The sequence below is a fragment of the Pseudophryne corroboree genome, chromosome 7 (assembly GCF_028390025.1).
Source record: "Pseudophryne corroboree isolate aPseCor3 chromosome 7, aPseCor3.hap2, whole genome shotgun sequence".
Taxonomy (NCBI): Eukaryota; Metazoa; Chordata; class Amphibia; order Anura; family Myobatrachidae; genus Pseudophryne; species Pseudophryne corroboree.
This window is the reverse complement of record NC_086450.1, coordinates 480983580-481009105: the sequence shown is the minus strand read 5'-3', so window position 1 is coordinate 481009105 and position 25526 is coordinate 480983580.

Sequence of the window (25526 nt, the reverse complement as noted above, 5' to 3'; positions counted from 1 at the left end):
AGTCCACAACCTCCCCAAACAAGGTCAGTGATAGTATACTCAGGCCACATGGACCCGGGGAATCGGAACACGGACTCAAGTGCCATCCAGGACCTGGCTTCCCGTGTACAAAGTCAGGAAGCGGCACAAGGTCAGGTGATGCAGTACCTCCAGGAGTTGTCCGGACGTCTGGATCAGATTCAAGCATCTCTAGCCTCATTAATTCCGGCACCAGTTCCGGTAGCTGCACCACTTGCCACCTCCAGCAATGTCCAACCATCGGCCGGTGCCACTCCGCGCCTTCAGCTGCCTACGCCATCCCATTACAATGGGAATCCAAAGAATTGTCGTGGTTTCTTAAACCAATGCGAGGTACATTTCGAGCTACTAGCTCACAACTTTCCTACAGACCGGTCCAAGGTAGCATATATTATTTCTCTGCTGGAAGGATCTGCCTTGGACTGGGTGTCTCCATTATGGGAACGTTCTGATTCACTGGTTTCCAATTATTCTGAATTCATCACGTCTTTTCGACGAATTTTTGACGAGCCCGGCAGGATGACCTCGGCCTCTTCTGACTTACTCCGCATCCGTCAATGCTCCTGATCCATGGGTCAGTATGTGGTTCACTTCCAAACCATTGCCTCTGAACTCTGAGGCTCTGAGAGCTGCTTTCTGGAACGGTCTTTCTGATCGCTTGAAGGACGAGTTGGTCACTCGAGAGCTTCCGGATTCTTTAGAGGAATTGATCTCTCTCTGTGTCAAGGTAGATCTCCGGATGCAGGAACGTGGAGGAGAACGTAGTCGATCGGATCGTTCTAGGTTCTGGCTTCCTCCTGCAAGGCAAGCGGTCGTTCCAAGCCCAGAAGAACACATGCAGATTAACCGATCCCGATTGTCCCCGGAGGAGCGGCAATGTCGTCATGACGGTAAGCTCTGCCTGTACTGTGGAGCTGCGGGTCACTTCATCAAGTCCTGCAAATCCCGTCCGGGAAACGAGAAGGCCTAGCTTGTTCCGGAGGAGTCAAGTTGGGGGTTACGACCAAATCTTCTCCCACTTCGGACTGTTTGCTTCCTGTAACGTTAATCACCAAGGCTACTTCAAAGTCTTTTGAAGCCCTGTTGGACTCTGGAGCTGCGGGGAATTTCGTTTCCCTCTGTGTTCAAAGCCTGAATTTGGAAGTACGGTCCATCGAACGGCCTATTTCCTTGACAGCCATCAATGGTACTAGGATATCCAAGGGTATCATAACAGAACGCACGGTTCCAGTTAAACTACAGGTCGGGGCTCTACATCAAGAATATATGGAGTTCCTGGTGATCCCGGAAATGCATCACGATCTGGTTCTCGGAATACCTTGGCTCAAAAGTCACAAGTCCCATATCGATTGGAAGACCGCACAGATTCGGTCTTGGGGTTCTTTTTGTCACGTTAACTATCTCACCCCTGTCTGTCCGCTTCGTGTTTCTTCTAAGGCGGAGGAGGAACCTATTCCAGAGGCGTACCAAGAATTTAGATATGTGTTTTCGGAACAAGCAGCCGACCAGTTACCACCCCATAGAGCTTGGGACTGCCCCATTGACCTTATTCCTGGAAAAATGCCGCCTCGGGTCACATTTATCCACTGTCCCTCCCAGAGACACAGGCTATGTCTGACTATATCAAAACCAATCTTCACAAGGGATTCATCCGCCCCTCTACTTCCCCGGCTGGAGCTGGCTTTTTCTTCGTGAAAAAAAAGGACGGAGGGTTAAGACCATGTATCGACTACCGCGGCTTAAATGATATTACCATCAAAAATAAATACCCCTTGCCTCTAATCACAGAGCTATTTGATAGAGTTCGTGGTGCCCATGTTTTTTCCAAGCTCGATTTGAGGGGGGCCTATAACCTTATACGCATCAGAGAGGGAGATGAATGGAAGACCGCCTTCAATACCCGGGATGGGCATTATGAGTACCTGGTGATGCCGTTCGGTCTTAGCAATGCTCCTGCTGTCTTCCAGGGATTCGTCAACTAAATATTCCGAGACATGTTATACCTAAGTGTCGTGGTGTATTTGGATGACATCCTGATTTTTTCAAAAGACCTTGCTGAACACAGAATACAAGTCAAAGAGGTACTCCGCCGTCTACGTGAGAATCATCTCTATGCCAAGATGTCCAAGTGTACATTTGAAGTAACATCAATACCGTTCCTCGGTTATATTATCTCGGGGAAGGAGCTTCGCATGGATCCGGAGAAACTCTCTGCCATTCGGGACTGGGCACAGCCACTCTCCTTGAAAGCAATACAAAGGTTCCTGGGTTTTGCGTACTATTATAGAAAGTTCATTAGAGGTTTCTCCACCATTGTTGCACCCATTACCGCCCTACCGAGAAAGGGTTCCAACCTGGGGTTGTGGCCTCCCGAAGCCATAGAGGCCTTTTGCCACTTGAAATCAGCTTTTATGTCCGCTCCAGTACTCCAACAACCAAATTTCGAGGAACCTTTCTTCCTAGAAGTCGACGCATCCTCGGTCGGAGTTGGGGCCGTTCTCTCTCAGTATGCCTCAGATGAGAAATGACATACGTGCGGCTTTCACTCTCGTAAATTCTCTCCGGCTGAATGGAATTACACTATTGGAGACCAGGAACTCTTGGTGATTAAATCAGCCTTGGAAGAGTGGAGATATCTCTTAGAGGGGGCCAAACATGTGACTACCATTTACACTGATCACAAAAAATTGTTGTATATCAAAACCGCACAGTGCTTGAATCCTCGCCAAGCTAGATGGGCACTCTTCTTCACTCAATTTTCTTTTGTTATCAAGTACCGAGCCGGGACTTTCAATACCAAAGCGGATGCACTGTCCCGTTCACAAACTCCTACAGATGATGAGGATTCCTTTGAACGGAGTTTAATTCTAAATCCAATTTCTGTCTCTGCTGCCTCGACTACTCCAGGTCCTCTTCCTGGAAGAATGTCCGTACCGGTCAAATTCCGGTTGAGGATACTTCAGTGGGCCCATATCTCCAAATTCTCCGGTCATCCCGGTGCCCAGAAGATGTACAAGTTTCTGCAAAGATCTTACTGGTGGGACTCCATGAGGAAGGATGTACAGGATTACGGTAATTCCTGTCCCCAGTGTACACAGCATAAATCTCCCCGTTTACCCCCTGCTGGGTTGCTTCATCCTCTGTCCATTCCTATGAAACCCTGGACTCATATTTCCATGGCCTTCATCACTGACTTGCCCCATTCCAAGGGTTTCAACACCGTTTGGGTAATCGTCGACCGTTTTTCGAAGATGGCACACTTCGTTCCTTTGACTGGTCTACCAACAGCCCCGAAACTAGCTCTACTGTTCATCCAAGAACATTTTCGGTTGCATGGGTTGCAACAGGAAATAGTCTCTGACCGTGGGGTACAGTTCACCGCAAGGTTTTGGAAAGCCCTCTGTTCGGCTCTACAGATTAAACTTAAGTTTTCCTCCGCTTATCATCCCCAAATGAATGGACAAACGGAACGAGTCAATCAAGATCTAGAGACTTTCCTCCGTCTTTATCTCTCCCCTTCACAGGACAACTGGGTGGAGTTGTTACCTTGGGCGGAGTTTGCCCATAATCATTCGTTTCACTCTTCCACTGGTGAATCTCCATTTTTCATCAACTATGGGTTCCATCCACGTGTTCCAGAATTACCAAGCCTTCCGATGGAAGAGGTTCCAGCCGTAAAGTCCACTCTACTACACTTCAGACAAATTTGGAGTAAGGTTCATTCTAATCTTAAGAAGGTTTCAGTCCGGTACAAGTTCTTTGCGGATAAGAAACGGCTGTCCACACGTGCCCACCATGAAGTTTGCTCCAAGATTCATCGGTCCTTACCCTGTGCTACAAGTCCTGAATCCTGTGGTCTGAAAGCTGGGTTTACCTTTGCACCTACGTATACCTAACGCCTTCCATGTTTCTCTTCTTCGTCCTCTCGTCCTTAATCGTTTCCATTCAAAGACCTCTAGCCCCACCTCAGTGGAGACTGAAACAGGAACATACTTCGAGATCAAAAATATTCTAGACTCGCGTTACCTTCACAAGAATCTGCAATATCTGGTGGAATGGAAAGGATATGGTCCTGAGGAGATAAGTTGGATAAAGGCTTCTGAGGTCTCGGCTCCTCGACTAGTCCGGATCTTCCATGCTAGACATCCTACGAAGCCGGGAAAGTGTCCAGGGGCCACTCCTAGAGGAGGGGGTACTGTCACGGCGCCGCGGTCTTTGTACTTAACTCTCCGGGTGCACTGGGACTCCATGCTGTCGTCCTCGCTGGCGTGTCCCGGTGTCCGGTGCTCCGTCTAGCAGGCCTTAACTTCCGATGTCCTTGGGAGCTGTGGGTGACGTCATCGGCCCGTCCTCCAATCCGACTCTGGCGGGAAGTTTAAATTCAGACGCTGGGCAGTGCTCCAGCACCTGAGTATCATTGTGCTACTGTACCTGTGATCTCCAGTGCTCCGTGCCTCCAAGCTCCTCCATGCCTCCAAGCACCTCCGTGCCTCCAGCACCTCCGTGCCTCCAAGCACCTCCATGCCTCCAAGCACCTCCGAGCCTCCAAGCACCTCCGTGCCTCCAGCACCTCCGTGCCTTCGTGATTTACCAGCACCTGTCAATTTCTCTCTTTCAGGAGACCTTCAGCGTCCGCACGTGCCTCCTGTCCGCCGATCTGATCCTGCATGAGGAAGACTTACATCCGGCCATCTCTGCTGCAGCCCAGTTGCGGTTCCACTTCCCGGTCATCGGAAGAAACCCCGAGTCCACAACCTCCTCAAACCAGGTCAGTGATATAAATCTTTTATAACTATTTATTGTGATGATTACTGGGATATCTGGGACTCAGGGCCAGATAAAAGGAGGAGGTGAAGGAGACACTGAACCCTCTCTGCCATGGTGGACATCACCAGCTCTCCCTCTTGTGCAGCAGCAGAAAGAAGAACCTGGCAACCAGAATGTGAGCAGGAGAGTGTGCAGTGCAGAGCAGGAGACAGAAGTATCAGGTTTCATAAGATACCTACAAGCTTCCAGACCAGTGGAGAGATTGGAGGGCTGCAAGTGAACCAGGGGACCAGTTTCACCCCCCTCCCACACACACACACGGCAGGCTAGAGTGGTGTGCCTGGGTGCTGTGTAACCTGTTATTCTGATTTAGAGTGTTCCGTGCTGGAGCTGGTGACACTCAGAGAGTCCACCTGAGTCCTATCCGAGTGGGTAAGTACTGAGGCTGCTGCTATTCTTGAACATGACAAGATAGATGATAGATTTTGTCTGTGTATTTTAAGGTTGTTTATATGCTCTTAATTCCACTGCAAGAAAACTTTATAAAATAGTTGTCTCTCAATTATGTGGAGCTATAAACAGTACAAAGGCATACATAAAACTTTAGTTTAAATCTAATAAAACCACTTAGCCTGTATACAGCCCTCAAAGTCGGCTATATTGGAACCTGGCAACACCAGCACCAACTCCTTTTAGTTAAACACAAAAAGGGCTGTAAACATTGCTCTAAACCCGTTTTTTTCTACAGGTATTAGCACAACATCATATAACTTATACATAGCCCTACTTTCTATTAACATATTAAGAACTTTCTAGTTAATGGAGCAGGTTTAGAAACCATACAGCACAGACGGCTTTTGCATTTCTAAATCTAATATACACCATTGTTTTAGTGGGAATGGGCCACCCTATCTTAAGTGACCAGGTCCCCCCAAGGATTTATTCAGCCCTGCTGGGACCATCATATGATCTTTAATTTTCAGTGTGTTCAGTTTCAAGTTTCTTTCTTTTTTTTATCTTCTTTTTTAACTTCTTTGGGATACACAGTATGCTGGATAAAAACATATTATTATCATTTTTAAGTAAAAAAAAAATACTGATTACTGAACGTTTCCCAGATAAAGCCACAGTGTCCCTCTGTAACCTAATTACAGATGCAATGGCCATTATATACAGCGCACACCTGTCATACTCAGATTATTTGCATCTGATGCTCATATTTAGCTGACTCTCCACAGTCATCATATTACTAAAGATTTCACTTCTGTATACTCCTCATTACTTGGATCACACAGACAGACAATGTGGTCAGCACTGAACCTGTCCATACTGATTACTATGATGATTATTTGGATATCTGGGATCATCATAAACTGCACAGTTTTCTTTATGTTTCTCAGGCACAGGAGAGAGCTCAGTAATCCGGGGTTTTGTGATAAAATCCAGTTTGTTACAGTGATTTCCAGTCTCCTCTTCCAGAGCAATATGACTGTTCATGGTATCTGCAACTTCCTCGGGATATACTGGGTGCTGGGAAAACATGTATTTTTGTTCATATTAATGCTACAAATTGCTCTTCTTCAGTTTGATGTCTGGAACAGCACCTGGCTCTCCATCTTCTACTCTGTTACATTGCTGAATGTTCCCCACTGGCTTTTCCATCGTATCAAGGCAAGGTTCCCGTCTTCTGTTGTGCAGCTGATAATGGGATCACTGGTATGTTCTATTGTCATTAATGTGACAATCTTATGGACAATGCACATTGACATTTCCAGAAATAACAGTGACAGCTCATATATGTCTTCTAATACATTTACTTGGAATTATGTTTATCTCACCTCTACTGTTTTTTTTGGCTTTTGTATCCCGTACTGTATAACGTGCCTGTGTATCGGGCTCAGTGTCAGGACTTTGATGAGACATGTCTGGAGGATGAAGCAGGGAGACTCTCATGTAACATCTGCCCAGCTCCAGGGCCATGTCCGAGCTGTCCGGTCACTGATTGTACGTGTTACCATTGACTGTGCTTTCTATCTGATAATGGGATTTGTAATATCACCATTTTACTATGTAGATGAAATTCTGCAATTTACATTCTGGTTACTTATTCTGCTTTATCCCATTGCTAAAATTCTCATTTTAATCCATGGAAATCCCAGGTTAAAGTATAGCATTTGTGGTTCCAGCATCACCACCAGAACGTAAAATCGGTACAGCTATCATAAAATCTATACTGCAAGTGTTTACTGATTTCTTAGATTTGGGGGGTTATGTGATAGCGTGATTGGTTTTGCCTTTTAAATGAGTGCCACTTTAAAGAACAGGCAGACTCCCCAGATTTCCCACACAGCTCGCATCTAGCAAGTTATTACATAAGCTGTTTGTTCTGTAAATATTAATATCAACATCTAGGATCATTAAATTCAGACTGGATTAATGTAAATTCCTTAAAAATATTTTAAATATGTTATCATTTGTTGTTAAAGTGAAAAATAAAAATCATTACATTTTAAATTGCAAATGACACCTTTAAACAATTTGGTTACATAATCTATATTTCCTTTAGAATTATATAGAATTTATTTGGATTTTATTTAGTTTGCTTAGAATAATATAATCGTGTTTTGCTTTTCATCTTTAATTGTTATACTGTACATATATGTCTTAATTTACAAGTGTGGAGTCTGTTTCTGTTATAATTATGAATACATATATTATTACTTTATAATAGGGATAAAAAGTAATATACAGTATGTTGGTATTAACCAATTTGATTTAGCATTCTACTAATTAAAAAAAATCTATTGCTTTCATCTAATATATGTATTTGAAGTTTGTTTGTTTTTGTCTGTTCATATTACTTTATAAGTGTGGTATCTGTGTTTCTATTATAACTATGGATAGATATATTATTTCAATATAATAAATAAAAAAAGTAATGTACGTTGGCCTCAGCTAATTAAATTAAGCATTCCACTAATAAAAATGTATTTCTCTAATCTTATGTATTTGAAACATGATACTATCTGTTTACATCACTTCTTTGCTGTGTATAGTAATATTTTCCTAATTTACGAGTTTAACAATTTGCATATGTCCCACCAACTCTATTGTATATCAAGTTTGGAAGCAGCGACGCATTACAGTATGTGTCTGGTGATTCTTCAATCTATGAGCTGAGTGAGAGAATGTGGATGCCTCTGTATGCAAAGTAGGTGTTGTGATTGGGGTGTGGGTGTGCTAGCGAGCAGTAAGTCAATGGCAAAAGACCAATAGCTAAATTTACTAAGTGGCAGTTTTGCTGATGTTTGGAGCTTGCACAGTCCGTTGTGTATTGACTGAATTTTCTAATGGGCTGTTTGACTTTTTAAACTAATCCCACCATCAAAACCAGAGCAACAAAAATGGAGCAAAGCCAAGAAGCACCGGCTAATCTGCTGCACAGATCCCACTGATCCACAGTCATAATGTCTTAATTTCCACTAGGGTTAGGGTTAATGTTAGCATTAGGGTTAATGTTAGCGTTAGAGTAACTGTTTGGTTTAGGATTAGGATTAAGGTTAGAGTTAGCATTAGGGTTAGGGATATCGTTGGGTTAGGATTAGGGTTAGTGTTAGTGTTAGCAATAGAGTTAGTGTAATCTCTACGGGAAAGATTAATGTTGTGGTTAGGGTTACCATTTAAGTTAACATTATGGTTACTGTTAGAGTTCAGAATAAGGTCATCTTTAGGGTTTGAAGTATAGGGTCATCATTAGTGTTAGTGTTAAGTATAGGATTAACATTAGTGTTAGAGATAGAGTTCAGTATAGGGTTACCATCAGTGTTAATGTTAGAGTTAGTGTTAGTGTTAGAGTTCAGTATAGGGTTATTATTATTGTTAGTGTTAGCGTTCAGTAGAGGGTTACAATTTGGGTTAGTGTAAGAGTTCAGTATAGAATTACATTAGTGCTAGTGTTAGAGTTAGTGTTAGAGTTCAGTATAGGGTTATTATTAGTGTTAGAGTTAATGCAAATGTTAAAGTTCATTATAGGGTTACAATTAGGGTTACAGCTAGAGTTAGTTTTAGAGTTTAGTATAGGGTTACAATTAGTGTTAGAGTCAGTGTTAGTGTTAGATTCTGTATAGGGTTAAAATTAGGGATAGTGTTAGAGTTCAGTATAGCGTTACATTAGTGTTAGTTTTAGAGATAGTGTTAGTGTTCAGTAAATGGTTACAATTAGGGTTAGTGTTAGAGTTCAGTATAGCATTACATTAGTGTTAGAGTTAGTGTTAGAGTTCAGTATATGGTTACAATTAGTGTTAGTGTTAGAGTTCAGTATAGCATTACATTAGTGTTATAGTTAGTATTACATTCAGTATAGGGTTACAATTAGTGTTAGTGTTAGAGTTCAGTATAGCGTTACATTAGTGTTAAAGTTAGTGTTAGAGTTCAGTATAGCGTTACATTAGTGTTAAAGTTAGTGTTAGAGTTCAGTTTAGCATTACATTAGTGTTAGAGTTAGTGTTAGAGTTCAGTATATGGTTACAATTAGTGTTAGTGTTAGAGTTTAGTATAGCATTACAGTAGTGTTATAGTTAGTATTACAATTAGTATAGGGTTACAATTAGTGTTAGTGTTAGAGTTCAGTATAGCGTTACCATTAGTGTTAGTGTTAGAGTTCAGTATAGGGTTACAATTAGTGTTAGTGTTAGATTCTGTATAGGGTTAAAATTAGGGATAGTGTTAGAGTTCAGTATAGCGTTACATTAGTGTTAGTTTTAGAGATAGTGTTAGTGTTCAGTAAATGGTTACGATTAGGGTTAGTGTTAGAGTTCAGTATAGCATTACATTAGTGTTAGAGTTAGTGTTAGAGTTCAGTATAGGGTTACCATTAGTGTTAGAGTTAGTGTTAGAGTTCAGTGTAGGGTTACCATTAGTATTAGTGTTAGAGTTAGTGTTAGAGTTCAGTGTAGGGTTACCATTAGTGTTAGTGTTAGAGTTAGTGTTAGAGTTCAGTATAGAGTTATAATTAGTGTTAGTGTTAGAGTTCAGTATAAGGTTACAATTAGAGTTAGTGGTAGCATTAGAGTTACCATTAGGGTTAGGCTTAAGGCTGGCATTATATTTAGGGTAAGTTTTAGAGATTAGGGATAAATTTGGACTAAAAACACATTTTTAAGTTTACATCAGTGCTGACATGATGATGACAATGTTGATATTTTGAATATGTTTACACGGTTAATGGTTCTAATTCAGGGATTTACATACATTCTATAGTTACAATAATCTCCAATGTTTTCAGATCTCCACATGTGGCGGAGCTGCACTGCGCATCTGCGGATCTGTTTCTGCATTATCGCTCACAGGGACACCAAAAGCTGCTGGTGACTGGGGGTAGCCTTGGGCAGCATTCCAGAAAACAGGGGAATGTTGGCCCCCACTTTCCATGTACAAAGCTACGCTGGTCCCAGCAGCGTGATTTCATGAGGTCATGAGTAACCTGAGGATTACACAAATGTCCTATGGTCACACAGCTGGATCCGATGCTACATCTTGAAATGACGGATTCATCCTGTCTCAAAGCCACAATCTTTATCTGTTTTAATCCTGCACCACAAAACAGCAAGTACATTTCTATAGGCTAATCAGAGATTATTTATTTTAGCATATTACAGTGAAAACGTAATTACTAGTTGTTGCTAAGAAGATATTATATGACTGTTTCACACTTTACACAGTCACTAGTTCTGGCGACATCTTGGAAAGCAATGTAATTTCAAGGAAAGAAATGAAAAAAGATGAGTTACTTACAGAAGGTGCATGTGTGGAAATAAAAACAAAATGTTTTACTAGGGTTGCATTAAAAGAGGAAGAAGAATTGTATCTATGTGCAAAATCACTACTTTTCAAGGGTTATTCTGGTTTCTTAAAAAACCAACAAAGTTAGCAATTGGGCAAAACCATGGGGGTCATTCCGAGTTGATCGCTCACAATCTACTTTTTGCAGCACTGTGATTAGATAGTCGCCGCCTATAGGAGAGTGTATTTTCACTTTGCATGTGTGTGAACGCTTGTGTAGCCGAGCGGTACAAAAAAATTTTGTGCAGTTTCTGAGTTGCCCAGAACTTACTCAGCCGCTGCTATCACTTCAGCCTGTTCGTGTAGGGAATTGATGTCAGACACCCACCCTGCAAACACTTGGACACACCTGCGATTTTCTAAACACTACCAGAAAACGGTCAGTTGCCATCCACAAACGCCCTCTTCCTGTCAATCACCTTGCAATCGGCTGTACGAATGGATTCTTCATTAAATCCATCGCTCAGCAACAATTTGCTTTGTACCTGTGCGGCATGCCTGCGCATTGCGGTGGATACGCATGCGCAGTTTTGGCCTGATCGCACTGCAGCGAAAAAACCTAGCATGTGATCAGGTCGGAATGACTTCCCACGTGCAGTGCAGGTGGGGCAGTTGTAACATTTGCAGAGAGATTTAGCTTTGGGTGGGGGATGTTGAAACTGAAATCTAAACTGCAGCTTCAAATTTTAGCAGATAGTATTTACCCTGCACAGTGACAAAATAGGGTGTGAGAATCAGAAAGTGAGAGATTTTGTGAGAATTCTCCTATTTTTTTTTTAAATGGCAATCACTTGCGTGGCAAGATCAATCTGGTTATGTCATGAAAATAATTGCCTCTTCAAAAAAAAACAGGAGAACTCTCATAAAATCTTTCACTTTCTGATTCTCACATCCTATTACATTCCCCTGATGTCTGAACTGACTTTGTCTTGTTTTCCTGTAACAGATGACTAAACAATACTGTATAATAAAGAAACCATTGTTTTGCAAGTAAAGGGACAGAGAAAATTGAGGCTTCTCAATTGTTTAGGGTCCTGTGTAGCCAGACTGTGTGTTATTTTCTTGTTCCTCAGTTGGTGAATGTTAGAAAGATAATAGACTAATGTTTGGAACTATAACCAGCAACAGTTACATTGTAATTTTTTCTTGGGAAGGTGGGATGGGCGCTGTTGCTAGGTGGAAACGCTATTCCCAAGAACAAAGAAAATTTGCAGATCATAGATTCCTGCAAACTATGGTTTGTTCTTCAGGAGATTGCCACCTACCAAACGCTGATGGGCAGACTACCACACACCTGTTGGTTGCGCTGAGAGACTTAATCTTTTCTTCTACAATAATGTTATCCAAATGACTGCATTGATGACAAATGAGCCTTAAGCATAAATGTTTGGAAGGGAAGACCTTCTGAGGTGCCTCCATTTTGGTAACGCCTCTCAAAAAGTGACCTTCGAGTAGTGTCCAACCTGCACTCATAATTCATTGAAGTTCAGGGTATTTCAGTGCATAAGGTACATTTCCCTTCAAACTAATTTTACTGTAGAGTATAGGAGGTAAGTCTCCTGATTACCAGTCTCCAGTGTCGGACTGAGACATGAAGGACCCCCGGCGAGAATACAATGGTAAGGGATCATGTATAGGGGTGCTGCCAGCTGCCACTGAGGCTTGGTTAACTATGGTGGCCCTTTGGGTCACCACAGAAACCAGGGAGGAAGACATTATTCACATTGGGGTGAGTTATAGACCACCATGCCAATGGCAAGATTTGGACAGGAACCTATTGATGGACATCACTAAAATGGCTTTAAAGGGAGAAGTCTTAATCATGGGAGACTTTAATTTACCTGATGCAAATTTGGAGCGGTCTTTTGCAAGTTCAGCTACAAGTGGCAAATTTCTAAATTCCTTAAAGGGAGCATCTCTCAAGAAATTGGTGAGGGAGCCCACTCGCAAAGACTCAATATTAGATTTAATTCTCACTAATGGTGAGAAGAAATCAGACATATATGTGGGTGAGCACCTGGGATCCAGTGATCATCAAGCAATATGGTTTAGTATAAAGACAGGATCCAACTCCTGTCACACAAAAACAAAGGTGTTGGATTTTAGAAATACTGACTTTGCAAAAATGGGGAGATGTTTAAGTGATTCATTGGCGGACTGGAGGAACTTGGAAGGAGTGCAGGAGAGATGGGAAAAACTGAAAAGTGCTATACTAAGGGCAACAGACCTTTGTATCAGAAGGGTTAGGAAAAGCACCAGGAAAAGGAAGCCAGTGTGGCTCACAAACGTAGTATCAACTAGCAAAAGCAAAAAAGATGGCTTTTAGGAAATACAAACAGACTCAAAATAATAATGACAGAGTGGTGTATCTTGACAGATGGCAAGATGCTAAGAAAGTGATCAGACGTGCAAAGGCAGAAGCTGAGGAGAAAATGTTCCCCATTCTGTTGATGCAGGAGAAAGCTGTCATATTGTCCAGGGTAGAACTAGAGCATTGTGTATTCTTAAGAGGATAAAGAGAATGGAGAAGTTATTTTCTTAGCGCTCAGTTCTAAAGTACTTATATAAGGGCTATTTTCTTGCACTGACCATTCTCCTCATATGGCTCTTTGAGGGGGGGAAATCTTTCTATTCTTGTGGAGTTTGATGGTGGCCCTCATTCCGAGTTGATCGCTCGCTAGCTGCTTTTCGCAGCAGTGCACACGCTAAGCTGCCGCCCTCTGGGAGTGTATCTTAGCTTAGCAGAAGTGCGAACGAAGTATTCGCAATATATCGAAAAGATTTGTCTTTGCAGTTTCTGAGACTTACTCCTCCAGTGCGATCAGTTCAGTGCTTGTCGTTCCTGGTTTGACGTCACAAACACACCCAGCGTTCGCCCGGACACTCCCCCGTTTCTCCAGCCACTCTTGTGTTTTTCCCAGAAACGGCAGCGTTTTTTCGCACACACCCATAAAACGGCCAGTTTCCGCCCAGAAACACCCACTTCCTGTCAATCACACTCCGATCACCAGAACGAAGAAATTTCTTAGTTAAGCCGTGAGTAAAATACCAAACTTGTTAGCAAATTTACTCGGTGCAGCCACAGTGCGAACATTGCGCATGCTCAATTTGCGGAAAATCGCTGCAATGCGAAGAAAAAGAACGGGCGAACAACTCGGAATGAGGGCCGTTATCGTGAAAATCAGAGGAGGGTCTAACATAGGCCTGTAAATTGGAATTGGAGATATTGTGGTCAGAGGCAATCTCTGTATTACCCAAATTTATTTGGAGGAGTCAGGTCTTATTATTCAAAGCATGTGCCAGGAGGGATGCTTTATCAGGAATCAAACTTAGGGATCTTGCCTGTAGACGCTGATTTAATTTTCTGAACGATCATTAAGGGCATCAAAAGTCGAAGATGAAATCCAGTTTGTATAATTTCTCCAACCACAGGATAATTACAAACAACTGGCAGCAATTATCAATGCATCACACTAGTTTCATGAAAACGAAGGAAGTGCTGCAATACGCAGAGCTAGTAGGTTACATTATGGTAGTCTATGGAAGACGTAAAGTCACCGACAGCACTCAGCGGTGTAATGAAATGTCATGTTACAGAGCAGCCACAGCAGTAGCAGAATTAAGAGAGAGTGCAAGAGAAAAAGAAAGAGATTATGGAGGGAGAGAAAGACAGGAAGAGACATAAAAAGACAGAGGGAGAGAGAGAGAGAGAGATAAAAAGAAAGGGAGAGAAAGAGAGGGACAGACAGAGACACAGAGGGAGAGACAGAGAGAGAGACACACACACACACACACACACACAAATGCACACACACAAATACACACACACACACACACACACACACACACACACACACACACAAAGAGAAAGACAAAAAGAGGGAGACAGAGACACACAGAAAGGAAAAGAGACACAGAAAGAGAAAGACAGAAAGAGAGAGAGATTATGGAGGGAGAGAAGCAGAAAGATAGGAAGAGACAGAAAAAGACAGAGAAAGAGAGATACAGAAAAAAAAAGAGAGAGGGACAGAGATATAGACAGAGGGAGAGACAGAGAGAGAGATACAGAGGGAGAGACAGAAAGAGAGAGACACACACACACACACACACACACACACAGAAAGAGGGAGAGACACACAGAAAGAGAAAGACAGAAAGAGAGATAGAGAGAGGGACTGAGAGAGAGAGACAGAGAAAGAGACAGAGAGAAAGACATACACACACACACACACACACACACAGAAAGAGGAAGACAAAAAAGAGGGAGAGAGAGACACACAGAAAGAGAAAGATAGAAAGAGAGAGAGAGAGAGAGAGAGAGAGAGAGAGAGATAGATTATGGAGAGAGAAACAGAAAGACAGGAAGAGAGAAAAAGTCACAGAGAGAAAAAGAAAGTGAGAGAGAGAAAGAGAGACACAAGGAGAGAAACAGAGGGAAAGACAGACACACACACACACACACACACACACACACACACACACACACACAGAGAAATACAGTAAGAGAGAGACAGAAAGAGTAAGAGAGAGAGAGAGATTTGGAGTATGCACTGAGGGTTGATTCTATTTCGGAGTGGGAGAAGGGACCTTCTGACGTATCTAGGGGAGGAGTGACGTCTCCAGGGGGAGGAGCTATGGGCGAACAGGGTACCTAAAAAGTACCCTCGCAGGCTTGCTTCGCTCGCCACGCTTCGGGCTCGGTGGCTCGCTTCGCTTGCCACCTGATTACTAAAGGTAATAGTTGGTGGCGTGGACAGTAGAGGAACTATCCCGCTGGCCTAGCTCCTCCCCCTGGTGTCGTAACTCCTCCCCCTTATGGAAAAGGTCCCTTAGCCCACTTGATTCTAGCATCTACCATGCAGTGAGTGAAGACCTGACCTTTCACACAGTCCACCATCTTTATCATGCAGAGTTGCTATCCACAGTAGGAGTTACGCATCTTGACCTGGCTGACACAGCTGGGACAAAGCCCAGGCTTAATGAGTGATGTTGAAGACCTTGACTGTAATGCCGGACTGTAGGGTGATCTCGGAAGGAAAATCGTGGTTGCATTCTATATACTGTACACGTTTTTCCCCCCCCTTTTAAAGGAATATAACATTGGGTGCTTCTAAATGTGATTCTATTTACTTGTTTTTATATTTATGTGTGACCATTGTGTTTAAAATAACTTTTTATGTGGAAAAAAAAGTAAAAAAAATCAAGATGCTGATTTTTCATGAAGTGTTGTATCTTTATTCAGCCAGAATGTATCGTTTGGTAACCGTAATGTAAATCAGCGCAACAGCCACATCAATTCTGTTGCATACGTTACAAACCATACTGATTGCTGAACATTTCCCAGATGAAGCTAGAGGGTCCCTCTGTTGCCTTATTTAAGAGGCGGCTGATTCAGATTTGTAAGTAAAGCAAATTATCGAGCAACTATGCAAAACCATGCTGTACTGCAGGTAGGGCTGATGTAACATGTGCAGAGATAGTTAGATTTGGGTGGGGTGTGTTCACACTGATATCTAAATTGCAGTGTAATAATAAAGCAGCCAGAATTTAACCTGCACAGAGACAATATAACCCACCCAAGTCTAATTCTCTCTGCACATGTTACATCTGCCCCACCTGCAGTGCACGTGTTTTAGCACAGTTACTTATCATTTCTTTGCTTACAAACATGAATCAGGTGCCCATTACACACATAGCACACCAGTCATACTGATACTCAGATTATTTGCATCTGATGCTCATATTTTATCTGACTCTCCTCAGTCATCATATAAATAAAGGCTTCACTTCTTTATAATCCTCATTACTTGGATCACACAGACAGACAATGTGGTCAGCACTGAACCTGACCATACTGATTACTATGATGGCTATTTGGATATCTGGGATCATCATAAACTGTACAATTTGCTTTATGTGTATCAGGCACAGGAGAGAGTTTAGTAATCCGGGGTTTTGTGATAAAATCCAGTTTGTTACAGTGATTTCCAGTCTCCTCTTGCAGGGCGTCATGATGGTTCATGGTATCTGCAACTTCCTCGGGATATACTGGGTGCTGGGAAAACATGTATTTTTGTTCATATTAATGCTACAAATTGCTCTTCTTCAGTTTGATGTCTGGAACAGCACCTGGCTCTCCATCTTCTACTCTGTTACATTGCTGAATGTTCCCCATTGGCTTTTCCATCGTGTCAAGGCAAGATTCCCGTCTTCTGTTGTGCAGCTGATAATGGGATCACTGGTATGTTCTATTGTCATTAATGTGCCAATCTTATGGACAATGCACATTGACATTTCCAGAAATAACAGTGACAGCTCATATATGTCTTCTAATACATTTACTTGGGATGATGTTTGCCTCACCGTTTCCTCATTTTTTGGCTTCGGCCTCCCGTACTGTGTGACGTGTCTGTGTATCGGGCTCAGTGTCAGGACTTTGCTGAGACACGTCTGCAGGGTGAAGCAGGGAGACTCTCATGTAACATCTGCCCAGCTCCAGGGTCATGTCCGAGCTGTCCGGTCACTTACTGTGCGTGTTACCACTGACTTTGCTTTCTACCTGATAATGGCAAATGTAATATCGCCATTTTACTATATAGATGACATTCTGCGATTTACATTCTGGTCACTTATTCTGCTTTATCCCATTGCTAAAACTCACATTTTACTGCATGGAAATCCCAGGTTAAAGGATAGATTATGTGGTCCCAGCATCACCGCCAGATCATAAAGAGGCAGATGTGCAAAGCCTTGGAAAGCGATAAAGTGGAGAGAGATAAAGTACCAGCTCATAACTGCCATGTTACAGGCTGTATTTGAAAAATGACAGTTGGAGCTGATTGACTGATACTTAGTACATCTCCCCCCAAAATTTGTACAGTTATCATGGAAACAATTTTTTTCTGATTTCTTAGAGTTTTTCTGTAAATATGAATATCATTATCTAGGATCATTAGATTCAGGCTGGATGCATATAAAATGCCTATAAAATATGTTGTCTGTTATAATTTATTTTATAATCACAAATACAAATCATTACATTTTAAATATTTGAAATAATTTACACTTTGTAACAGTTTTAGCATATATCAATCTATATTTTCTGTAGGAGTATAATTATGTTCTGCTTTTATATCTTAAAATGTTATAAACATACATTATTGCTCTTAACTTACAAGTGTGATGTCTGTGTCTGTAGTTTTATTATGGATACATAATGTCATTGCATTATATTAGAGGTACAAAAAGTATTATATGTTGGTGTCAAACAATTAGATAAAATATTGTACTAATAAAATCTAATGCTCACTGGTGTATATACAGTATATATATATATATATATATATAAGTAATATACAATTTGTCATCTAGGTCCCTCACTGATGATGAAATTAGTATATTATCCGAAGGACTTAACTTTGTACCTACCAATCTGCACAGTGACTTCAACAGCAGAATTGATCTCTGTAGATTGAACAGACACATCTTAAAGAGTTTATCAACTAGAGTTGATGTGCACAGTGGTCCTACCGATGAAGTCATCTTTTGATCCATATTCTACTAATTCAGCAATTAAATCATTTACTAGAACAGTTTTTTTGGTAGCTCCAATCTGAAGCTGCTGTCCTCAATGCTGTCCTCACTCTGAATGAGTGAGGAAAGCATTGATGACAGCAGCTTCATATTGCAGCTACCCAGAAACAAAAGCTGTTTATAAAGAATCTGAACGTTCCTGTACACTGGTTATAAGAATTTTGGAATATCTTGTACCGGTTATTTTACCAAGTATAAGAAACTAACATTGAGATGTTTTGTTGTGTGTATTTAGGGACAACATCCCAGTTTTTACATTTCTGCATCTAGGACATCGCTCTTACATGTAAAAAATACCCCTGAGGAAGTCTGTTAGACAAAATGCGTTGGTGATTAGACATAGTGGGTGGACAGGCTGTCATATGAGCTCCTCCCCACCTGGGGTGGACAGCAAGTCCTAAAAAGATCATATCCCATGAATGTTAAGATCAACGTAAGAGTCATATATTATTTTTATAAAAAAATGTAATACATTTTATGGAGATTAGGATTAACGAGTGATATTGCTGTCTGGGTGAATCTGGTGAGAGGGTCTTTTTCAGAATCATCCAACTATCCATGGTCAATTCTAAATCGTAGGATCACCATAGAAAGAACTGAAAAGTGATATTAACACACATTTGAGAGATCTCCAAACAACCATCTTTACTATTAACCACCGGTTCTCGACTGGCAGGAGGACTTGTTTTGGAGAATAGCAGCCGATTCTCCTCAAGGACAATTGTGTCTAAGGTGGATTTCTATAGCGCAAATTGGTTAGTTTTTTCTGTATATATATATATATATATATATATATATATGACGTTTGTACAATTCCACCTATTTGCATCTTTTCTTTGCATTATACAGTAACATTTTCCCAATTTTCAATAAGCATTACAATTTGCAATGTCCCACCTACTCTGTTGAATTTCAGCGGCAGCAGATTGGAAGTTAACTGTGTGGTAGAACGGCTGAGATGTTCTTGATCACAGTGTCTGTCCATGGGTGGGATGTAACGGCGTCTGAGATCGCCAGGGGTGATGGATGCCGGCCAATCTCAGAATTTTTAAAGGGGCAATCTCTTACAAGGCATGGTGTTGCCTTGTAAGTCATTACCCCTTTAAAAAAGTCTGGGATCAGCCGGTGTCCCGCACCTCCGGTGATCTCGGGCGCCATTCCATCCTGCAGCATGTGTCTTTGAGCATATGTGTCTAGTGGGTGACTAAACATGAGGATGTGAGTGTGTCTGTTTGCAAGGCGGGTGTCGTCAAAACACTGGAATTTGTAAAGGTTGGTTTGCAGAGCTGTATTAAGAGAGTTGGAGGCCCTTGCTAAGTCTCCAACTTAGGCCCCATACTCTCTCTGTAGCTGGTTGCCGAGCAGCTTAGTCAGTGTCCTGCACCAGGTGCTAGTAGACTCAAGCTGTGCTAGAGTCTCCTGCGCATGCAAAAATCTCAGGGAAAATGGCCACTGTGCCATTTTCCTGGTGATTTTGCAGGGCTGCCATGGTGAATGCTGGACTCAAGAGAGATGAGCTCTAAATAAATGGGTGCAGGGTGTGCAGTGTGGTCCTCCTGGATTGAAGGGGCCCAAGTGTACTGTGTACACTGCACCCATTACAAATATACAAGTGGTGGTTTGACTTTTTAAACTAAACTCACCATGAGAGCCCATCAAAACCACAGAAGCACAAAAGGGAAATAAACCCAGGAGGAAAGGTGTACAGAGCGGCATGGATCCCCCTTATCCAAACAGAACAATGTCAACATGGTGATAATGTCATAATTCCCAATAGCATAAGAGTAAGAGTTAGCATTAGGGTTAAGGTGATGGTTAGGATTAGTGGTGGAGTTAGGCTTAATGTATGGTTATGGCTAGCATTCGGTATAGGATTACCATTAGGGTTAGCATTAAGGTTACGGTTATGGTTAGTGGTGGAGTTAGACTCAATGTAGGGTTAGAGCTAGCATTCGGTATAGGGTTAACATTAGGGTTAGCATTAGGGCTAAAGTGAAGGTTATGGTTAGTGGTGGAGTTAGACTTAATGTAGGCTTAGGGCTAGCATTCGGTATAGGGTTACCATTAGGGTTAGCAGTAGGGTTAAGGTTACGGTTATGGTTAGTGGTGGAGTTAGACTTAATGTAGGCTTAGGGCTAGCATTCGGTATAGGGTTACCATTAGGGTTAGCAGTAGGGTTAAGGTTACGGTTATGGTTAGTGGTGGAATTAGACTTAATGTAGGGTTAGGGCTAACATGCGGTATAGGGTTACCATTAGGGTTAGCAGTAGGGTTAAGGTTACGGTTATGGTTAGTGGTGGAGTTAGACTTAATGTAGGCTTAGGGATAGCATTCGGTATAGGGTTACCATTAGGGTTAGGTTTAGCATTAGTCTTGCCATTAGCAATAGGGTAAGCACATGGTCAATGTTTCAATAATGTCAATATTACATCTGTCTTGACATGATGAATGTTGACATGGAAATGTTGACGTTATGAACTTGTTGACATGTTCCATGGGTCTACTGTAATTGAGAGATTTATGTAAATGTGATATTTATGTAAATCTCCAATGTTGTAAGATCTGCACATGTGCTGGAGCCTCAGATCTGTTTCTTTGAGTCGCTCGCAGTGCCCCAAATTCTCAATTTGATTGCTGGTGTTTGGGGGCGGCAACAGGCAATGTTTCAGAAAACGGATACATGTCGGACCCAATATCTGGGCATGATGAAGCCAGTGGCTGCATCCTTGGTAACCTGAGCGATACTCAGATGCATTGTTGGACAGGGGTTTGGAGGGCCCACCAGGGGGAAGGCATGATTAAGGAGTGTTTCTAGCCCAGACTAAGGTTTGTGAAGACATTAGAGGCCATGTAAGTGACCCTCTAATAGAGTACCAATGTATAATCTGTATATAAAGTCTGGAACCTGACACAAGAGGAAGGGATGAAGTCTTCGGGCAGTGGGGCCCACCGTTGATTTCCCCTGTGCCCCTGTGTTTCAGAACGACCCATCTCAGATGTCCAATGTTCATGCAGTTGGATCCAATGCTGTGTCTTTGGATACAGCCATTGGATCTGAGGACGCCTGCAGTTGGCATGTTTTTACTTAAGACGCCCTCTGCAGCTGTTTTACATAATTTGGCATGGCCGCTGCATACATAGACGCAGAGGTTCTGCTGTTCCGTACATCAATGAATCAGGTCCAATGCCAGCAATACAACAATGTTGATATTCTCATGTAGACATAATTATTCTTCACTGTGTGAATGTCAACACAGTATATTACACCGCGGTACTCATAAGCCATCAGATAGATGAGGAAGAGAAAGGAATAAAGTAAATACTGGAATGAGAGCTGGTAATGGTGCATTAGGCCACGCACCTGTAATAGATAACAATATGAACATTGGACTGTTATCAAATATCTAACTTGCAGACTGTGTACAGTATGTCCCCATTAATTCTCTGTAAAGACCATGGTTATAATTGCCTGGTTCTATTATAATTACTAATTAATGCAAAAAAGGTATAATATGACCGCTTTACACTATGCTCAGTCACTGGCTCTGGCTACGGTACCTGGATAGTGTTCCCACATTCAGGGTACTGGCAGTTGGAATACAGATGCAGAGATCCTGACACTGGTCAGAAGTCCGACACCGGGATCCTGACATTGATTACATTGCCAGCATCGGAATACCGAATATCGGCATCCCGATCGTAAGAATGTCTGGGAGGGTTAGAGTTAGGCACTAGGGGGAAGGTTAGGGTTAAACCACAGGGGGAGGTTAGGTTTGGGCACTAGAGGGAAGGTTAGGGTTAGGTGGTAGGGCGAGAATAGGTTTCGGCACTAGAGGGAAGGTTAGGCTTAGGTGGTGGGGGGAGAAAAGGTTGGGCACTAGAGGGAAGGTTAGGGTTAGGCGGTGGGGTGTGGTTAGGTTTGGGCACTAGAGGGAAGGTTAGGGTTAGGCATTGGGGGTTGGTTAGGTTTGGGCACTAGAGGGAAGGTTAGGCTTAGGCGGTGGGGTGTGGTTAGGTTTGGGCACTAGAGGGAAGGTTAGGGTTAGGCATTGGGGGTTGGTTAGGTTTGGGCACTAGAGGGAAGGGAAGGTTTGGCTTAGGCGGTGGGGTGTGGTTAGGTTTGGGCACTAGAGGGAAGGTTAGGGTTAGGCAGTGGGGGGTGGTTAGGTTTGGGCACTAGAGGGAAGGTTAGTGTTAGGCGGTGGTGGGTGGTTAGGTTTGGGCACTTGAGGGAGGGTTGGGGTTAGGCGGTGGGGGGTGGTTAGGTTTTGGCACTAGAGGGAAGGTTCGGGCTAGGCAGTGGAGGGTGGTTAGGTTTGGGCACTAGAGGGAAGATTAGGGTTAGGCGGTGGGGGTGGTTAGGTTTGGGCACTTGAGGGAGGGTTGGGGTTAGGCGGTGGGGGGTGGTTAGGTTTGGGCACTAGAGGGAAGGTTAGGGTTAGGTAGTGGGGGGTGGTTATGTTTGGGCACTAGAGGGAAGGTTAGGGTTAGGCGGTGGGGGTTGGTTAGGTTTGGGCACTTGATGGAGGGTTGGGGTTAGGCGGTGGGGGTTGGTTAGGTTTGGGCACTAGAGGGAAGGAAAGGGTTAGGCAGTGGAGGGTGGTTAGGTTTGGGCACTAGAGGGAAGGTTAGTGTTAGGCGGTGGGGGGTGGTTAGGTTTGGGCACTAGAGGGAAGGTTAGGGTTAGGCAGTGGGGGTGGTTAGGTTTGGGCACTAGAGGGAGGGTTAGGGTTAGGCAGTGGGGGTGGTTAGGTTTTGGCACTAGAGGGAAGGTTAGGGTTAGGCAGTGGGGGGTGGTTAGGTTTGGGCACTAGAGGGAAGGTTAGTGTTAGGCAGTGGGGGGTGGTTAGGTTTGGGCACTAGAGGGAGGGTTGGGGTTAGGTGGTGGGGGGTGGTTAGGTTTGGGCACTAGAGGGAAGGTTAGGGTTAGGTGGTGTAGGGGTTGTTAGGTTTGGGCACTACAAGATAGTTTTGGCTCAGATATCTCATATGTTACAAGTACATATATTGTATTAATCTTTCAGCTGTACTTTTGCATACGATTTGGCAAACAGCCGCTTGAAAAATTGCATTGCTTGTATCCCGGCAAGATCTGCAAGCCACAAATCTGGTTTGAGAATGTATGGTTTTGTTTTATTGAAATTTATATGTATTTCTGTCTTTACTGTATTGCATGGTTATAAACTGCACGTCGTAACAACAAGAAAAGTGACATCTCGGTGAACCCACATGTCAGTAATTTTCCCACTACTGTATGTGAATGGATTTTGTTCAAAATGTTTCAACTTTTGTCAAGAATACATATATATTAATGATTTCATGCACTTTCTAACATATATAATATATATGTAAACAGTATATATATATATATATATATATATATATATAAAATCTTACAAATTCAGCACTCACCTAATATTAACACTTCAAACTGTAATTCATCTGAATTTCAGGAGTGTTATTTCCACAATATTGCATAGTTTGTTAAGCTGACCAGCCACTTCACGCCCATTCCCATTTGGTCAGTCCCTGCGCTGACTTTCAAAAATCTGAGCATTGCTCTCATGCATCTTTTGCATTTTAAATACACACTATGCTTTTATCATGGGTTTATGCCCTGTCTCACTCTTTTAAAGAGACAGGAACTACACCCAAGCATATCAGTTAATAAACACCTGGTGAATTTCTTTACATATACAGTATTAGCTCCTTTCACAGCCTCCACTATCTATTCCTGTCAAAATCTCGAAAAATCATTACTAAACAATGCAGCAGTAGAGGTGGGGCAAGCTCACATGTATTTCATCCCTAAACCTCAGACACAGGGGTTTATTTACTAAGATTTGTGTTTCTGCTGAATTGGTAGGAGTTTGAACTCAAATTTTATTGAACATATTTTTTGCAACTTTTTGTAATCATTAACTGGAATTTACTAAGCTGCCGAGTTTTAGATTTTTGGATTTTCCGATGTCGATGCTTTTTGTATTTTTGGGCAGTGTTTTACGAGAGTGATGAGTAAAACACTGCCTGACATAACACAATGAAGCCTGGCCGGATCAGTGAGATCTGTGCAGGGCTTCATTGTGTACAGTATGAAAAGAGTTAAATCAGGTCTCCCCTCCTAGGCATAACCAGCCTCGGGCTCTTTGACCCAGCACTGGTTGTTTAAATACCGGGGGCAAAATTGCCTTGGGTTCCCCCGTATTTAGTCAACCAGCACCGGGCTCTTGGGCCGGTTCTGGTTCCAAAAATATGGACCAGGCTGCAATAGCCAGAGAGATAATGCCACAGCCGGGGAACACTTTTATACTGGGTCCCTGCGGCCATGGCATTACCCCCCATATAGTCACCACTGGCCGGGGTTCCCTGGAGGAGTGTGGACCCCTTAAATCAAGGGGTACCCCCTTCAGGCACCCAAGGACCAGGTGTGAAACCCAAGGCTGTCCCCACTCATCCCTAGGCAGTACCAGCATGCGGGCAAATAATGGGACCGCTGGTACCTGTAGTTCTACAACAAAAAAATACCCAAATAAAAATAACACACACACACACCTTGAAAGTATAATTTTATTCTAACACACTTACACACTCATACATACTTATCTACATCCCACTCCAGGCAATCATATCCCCTTGTCCAGTAGAATCCAATAGGGATACCTGTGGAAAAAAGACCCAAATACTCACCTGTTCTCCATTGATGACATGTCCTCTTCATTCCAGTAGTAATCCAGGGGTTAAAATAAATAAAACTCAAAAAACCTGAACCATGCCACTAAAGGGGATCCATGTTTACACATGAAATTCCCTGAATTTTCCCTGAACTTTCCCTGAATTCCGGGTTCCCCTGTGACTGCTGTCACTGGAGATCCCGCCAGCCAATCAGGGAGTGCCAAGTCATGGCACTCTGCTTATTGGCTGTGCACTCCTGGACTGTCAATTAGGTGGAGCGCAGCTGCTAGAATTAACCAGGACCGGCTCAAAGAGCGCAATGCTGGTTATACAGAGGAGGGGGGACCCAACGCAATATTTTTTTACATTTTTAACCCATTCATCCCCTTTTCCACAGATAACCATGCACGGATCTCACTGATCTGTGCTTGACTATCTGAATACGCCACCAAAAAGCAGGTCTATTTTAAAACTTCTTTTTTTAATGAATTCTATGCTTTCCCGGCAGTGTTTGGCTATTGTCGGCAGTGATTGATGTTGGATACCTTTTCGGGTTAATTAAATTAACCCTCTTGTTGCTGTTTGAGTTGTTAGGTAAAATAATGAATTAAAATTAGATTTAGCAAAATCAATAA